This window comes from Nicotiana attenuata, unplaced genomic scaffold (genome assembly GCF_001879085.1).
Source record: "Nicotiana attenuata strain UT unplaced genomic scaffold, NIATTr2, whole genome shotgun sequence".
Lineage (NCBI taxonomy): Eukaryota > Viridiplantae > Streptophyta > Magnoliopsida > Solanales > Solanaceae > Nicotiana > Nicotiana attenuata.
This window is the reverse complement of record NW_017674351.1, coordinates 792-6,345: the sequence shown is the minus strand read 5'-3', so window position 1 is coordinate 6,345 and position 5,554 is coordinate 792. Positions and strand designations below refer to the sequence as shown.

General features: G+C 35.1%; 1 long non-coding RNA gene across 1 annotated transcript; it reads right to left on the bottom strand.

The window, feature by feature from the left end:
- Positions 1 to 2,821: 2,821 nt before the first annotated feature.
- LOC109218482 lies at positions 2,822 to 3,549 on the bottom strand. The gene is made up of 3 exons (XR_002066768.1): positions 3,419 to 3,549; positions 2,973 to 3,065; positions 2,822 to 2,889 (listed from the first exon to the last, which is right to left on the bottom strand). It is a non-coding gene; the product is annotated as an uncharacterized LOC109218482 (long non-coding RNA).
- Positions 3,550 to 5,554: the final 2,005 nt, after the last annotated feature.

Here is a 5,554-nt window from a genome sequence, read left to right as displayed (position 1 = left end):
AATTATACTACACTGGATCCATGCTGTACAAGTAACTACTGGATAAGTTGTCACCACTAATACTTTTTCATTTTGGATGCTCTATCTACGATGTGTTCCATTTCCTGTTTGGATATAGTAGGGAGAAATTAAACTAAAATAACACGACTATTAGCCTCTGGTCAACTATCCGAGACAATCTCTCTCTTTCCATACTTTTCCTATAGACATGCCAATTGCCCCCTCCCTCTAAGTCTTCCTCTCTTTGTCATTTTACAGAGAATGAAATATTAGCCTCCTCCTTCATTTCCACTAGGAATCCATCCATGGAAAAGGCTTTTTACTCGAAAAGTATTATAAGTTAAATGCATCCCTTAATGTGTTGCTCCCGTGAACGCAAACAATGTATATTTTTGTTCAAAATTTATGTAAATTAAGTGTGTATCACTTAGTATGACACTACAAAAAACGGGAGTAATTGTGACGGTTAATTTTGCGTATAGTGACGGTTAAAAACCGCCGTAATTGTAATTAGTGGCGGCTTAACCACCCGCCATAATCGCTTCCGCCAAAAGGTTTAATACGGCAGTTTCTTTAGAACCGCCGCAATATACAAATAAAACCGCCGCAATATACATAGTTAAGACTGGCTGCTGATTGTGGTGCTTAGGAACCGCCATAATTGATGTCTTTCATATTATAGCAGCTTACACTGCCATAATTATAATATATTTATTGTTAATTTTTTAATTCTACATTTAGATGCTTTTTACTGCACAAAATCCATCATAATATGTAATTAAGCACCCATCATAGTAATTAACATAAATTATAGAGAATTATATAAGCAAAATATTCATCATATTAAAACATAGGTACCCAAAATCCCATATCATCCAAGATTCAAGTTTAAGTTGGTGAGAGTTATTCACCAATTACAATACACAATAAACATAGTTCATTGTAACAATTACAACACAAGAAAAACATAGTTCATCCTAACAATGATTACTAATTGTCATTTGCTCCGCTTTCGTCAAAGGATCTTCTTGGCCTAGTTGGTGACGGAACGCCATCTCCTAAATTGGGTGCCTGCATAAAAAAACTAATTAGTAGTGACAAACTCATATCATGCCAGTATTTTGCAAATACAGATAAAACGTATAACCCCTACAAATATCGAGCAAAAGTAAAAGTCGAGAAAAAGGTAGCATCAAATAGTAACACGCAGAGAGCAACAATTTCTAGTAACAATTTACAAAAATAATGAACTTGACTGCTAAGTACAAGATATAATAACAAACAAGAAGAAAGTATCTTTCAAAAAATCTAGATCAATATGTTGTTTTAAAAGTGCAGATTTCACTTGCTCAACCAGACTACTCACTGTAACAGCAGAAATTGGACTGTGCAGATTCAGCTGTGAAGTTACAGAGTTCTTCTGCAGCATAAACCTAGGTTCAAAACTGGGAGAAACTAGCAGTGACAGATCTCAAACTGTGCAGAAAATGGACTGATCAGTAGTTAACACAAAGAATGCAAACTGAAGCTTAATAGCAATCTGAACTCCCAAAGAACTCAGCTCCAATTCTGGGCGGTAAATTAACCTGTCAAACTGAAGTATTGACTTGTCTATTGTAACTGAAGTTGCTAGAATTTGCATCAAATGAAATGAGGTAATCAGTTACAAGAAAATCAGCTCAAACAATGCAACAAAAGTGCAGAAATTGCAGCTTCAAAGCAGTGCAAAAATGCTGTCAAAACTTGATCAAAACAGCTGAACTTTGGTTAAAATTGGAACCAAACTGAAGGTTTATTGTTAACTCTAATGCTAGCCCAAAACAACAGAAATCAGCAGCTCAATGTGCAGAACACTTAAACCAAACACATCAAGGCTGCAAACTGAAGCTATCAACTCTATTAGAACTTTTCAAGTTTTCAGACCTTTCAATGATCTAAACTAGGCAGAGAGAGAACAGGATCAGGTCAAATAGAGACCTTATAACATGACCTTTTTATAACTCACGGATTCCATTATTAGGAGAAAAATATACCTGAGAATATCATTTCCCCCGATAATAACTTCCAGCTGCTTTTCTCATAATAAACAAAATTATCTCATAACAGATTCCAATCTAACTTTAAACATATTGTCAAATTGAATGGGCAAACAAAGAAAAAATAAGCACTTGTACCTGTGCAGGAGTCGGAAATAAGTGAGCAAACTCCTCGGGGATATTTCCAATTGTCATTTGAAATAAGCTAGTTAGCGCATTCAATTGTGATCTCATATTTGCCATCTCTTGCACCCATTGTGGAGGTGGAGCACTAGCGCTAGATGAGCCCATATAAGAACAACCACCTCGGCATGATGTTTGCTTGAATACTACAGTTGTGGAACTGCACCCATGCCTAAGCCTCGAACCAGCCAAGGTGCTCGGGACCGAAGACTACACCAAGCGCATCATTCGTGTGAAATTTCTGCCAGATTTTCTGGCCTTTGTCTTCGAATTTCTTCAATTCTTTCCTACACGAGGGACAAAATATAATTTACAAAAAGCGAATTAGATTTTAGGAATTTAACTATAGTTAAAAAAAATGAGAAAGGGAAGTAAAAAAAAATTATAAAAGTTAACACATGAATGTGCAAGAATAATGCAAATATGCAAATTCAATTCTTGCTTGTACATTATTCGGTAGTTCTTTTGTGTCATCATTTTCTTCTTCTTCTTGGAATGGGATTAAGATCTGTTGGAATTTTGAACCTCATAATTCTTATGAAAGAACTAAAGCACCAAATAACACTTACCCAATCCCTCCCTAGCTTGAATCATTCACATAACTCCCATCTTTCCTCTTATGAGTCTGAGTCCACACTTTGCCTCGATCAACTTCTTTCCCCATTTTCTTCTGAAATTTTAAAAAAGTAAACTTAGTTAATTAAGAATATATTAATACACAGACGATCAGTAAGTATTGTCATATTAAACTACCATCAAATCCCTTCTTCTAGCCAGACTCATAGCACCACTAGTATGAGGAAGTGTTTGGTTGTCTCGAATCCGTTGATTTCTCAAGCAAAGCGCCTACGAGTCAAAATAGGAAGAATATCTGTTACATATAGAAAGCGACATTGATTAACTGACACTAAACAAGACACTAGCATTCATTTGCCTGCAAGCTTTAGAGAACTAAACAAGAAATGATAACTGAACTATTAGGAAGCTTCACACCTTTGTAGCAGACCATCTATTAGCTTTCTCAGTATCTACTGGGCACAGTTATTGTATCTATGTAAAACAAGTCATGTACTTCTTTTGGTGAAACAAAGAAGAGCAAAAAGAAGAAGAAGGGAAAAAAAGAAGAAGCCACAGCAGTGGCAGAGAAGAAGCAGCAGAGACAAGCAGTGAAATAAGAAGAAAGAAGAAGAATATCGAACCTTTGTTTCCTCTTTGGACGATAGTTAACATACAATGCCCATTTGTCCCATGGGAATGCCTTCTGGAGCATTCTTTTTATATCTTCTTTGCTCAATAATGGATCATGGCCTCATCCATAATTTAAGCCTGATTCCTTCCCACTTTTTTTATTAAGCGAATTGTTAAGCCAACTTTTACCTTTTGCTGATCACTCCTAAAGAAAACCGAGGCTTGACAAAAATAATATATGTTAGTTTTACTGCTGACAGAATTTCCAATCAACAACACAACAACTCTTTCCAACAAAAATCTAAGTAAAACAACTAATTACATACAAACTAAGCAAAAGAATAAAAGGCATTACCCAATACGAAATCATTAACAACACGGTGCACAAAAGGTTTAGGCATAATGCCCAACTCTCAAAGCCAATGGAAAGTAGCAAAGGATTTGTAGCAAGCTCCCCAAAAATCCTGCAAGAATGCCGCTGAGTTGATTTCCAATAGGTTGAGCAAACTCATCACATTCAACAATTATGCGCGATTCATTCTCCAAGTTATGGACATCCTGAACCTTTAACCTAATAGATTTTATCACTTGATGTTCATCTGCAACAAAATAAAGACCATAACTAAAATATAAATCGAGGAGTTGAACATCCAGGGAATGCAATCCCTGGATGAAATCCTGAAACCCTCAGCAATTTCTTGAATTATGTACCTTTGGGAATGCAAGCAGAAAGAAAGGACAAGTGAAGTGGAGTTTTGGTTCATTTTCTTGAGGTTTTAAATCTTGTTTCATAATTAAAATTTCTGGAAGAGTGTACAGCAAACACTTCTGGAAGAAGTGCTGATTTCCTGCTATTTGACCCTTTTTAATGTGCTAAAAGGGTGAAAATAGTGCTGGTTTTTATAAATGCTAATTTCTTTGTTCTCACTCAACATTTTAATTAAATTTGCTTTCCTCACTCTTCAGGAGGTAAGTAATCTGGACCAGCTGCACTAACAATATCGACCCTGCCCTCTAAGCTCATGACAATCAAAGTGTAGCAAGGAAAAAAAGAATCAATAAGCTTTGATTTTCAACAGTTATGAATTCAGAATATACTATAGCTGCTCAAAAGAAAGGATAAGTTAAACTGACAAGAGCTATCCCTATCAAATATAATTTTGTCGACGTCGATCCCAATTGCTTTACGAGCTGTTTTAGATTCCTTGGCTACCTATCAAGGCCATAAATGAATATTTAGGTTTAATATTAGCAGAACAAAAAATAAAATGTCAAATTTAAACAAACAACAAGCTTAATTGAACAGAAAAGTAACAAACTTGACACAAAAATAAACGGAAAAAAAAAACTATTAGCAGAAATTGATAGCTAAAACAGTGAATCGACAGCTAAAATCAGTGATTTAAACTGTCTTCGTCCAATACACACAGATGCACGCCTAAACTCATGAATCAATGGCTAAAACAGCAAAATCGAAACCTAAATCAGTGAAATTCACGGCTAAAAATCAGTGGTTTAAACTGATATCCATCCAATACACACACATGCACGCCTTAAATCAGTGAAATCAACGACATTTTGGAAGGAATTACACGAACGACTTGAAACCGGAGACGTATTGAAGTGAGTATTTATCAGAAAAGGGCTATTTATAGCGAATTCAAAACACATCACTTAAACGAGTTGAAAATCTGATCTCCTTACAATCATTGTAATCTCCTTAGACCTCTTATAGTTACAGTGATTTAAATTTGGGAATCGGCTTGTTTATACACTGTGTTGGGATCAAGTTGTTCCTATCGCTTTTATAAATGTTATTGGCTTGTATTGTTATCGTATTGTACCGTATGTTGGATAAGATTGTATTGTTTGTTATTGTTAAATAAATTTTGTTGCTTTGGTTTGGCTGTATCTACTTGTACTGTAAACGGATACGTTTAATTAAAATACGCTTCAATGTTTAAATATTAAATTTATCAAAATTATGTATAAAAAAATTTAAAATAACAAAACGAGGAGAAGGTAAAACATCAATAAAGGAGCAGAACAATACCGGAGCGAGACAGAAAAAGGATAAAAAAAAAGGGAGCACAACCTAATTAGAATTGAGTTACAAGCAATTAGGAGACAAAAAAAAACAAGGAGGC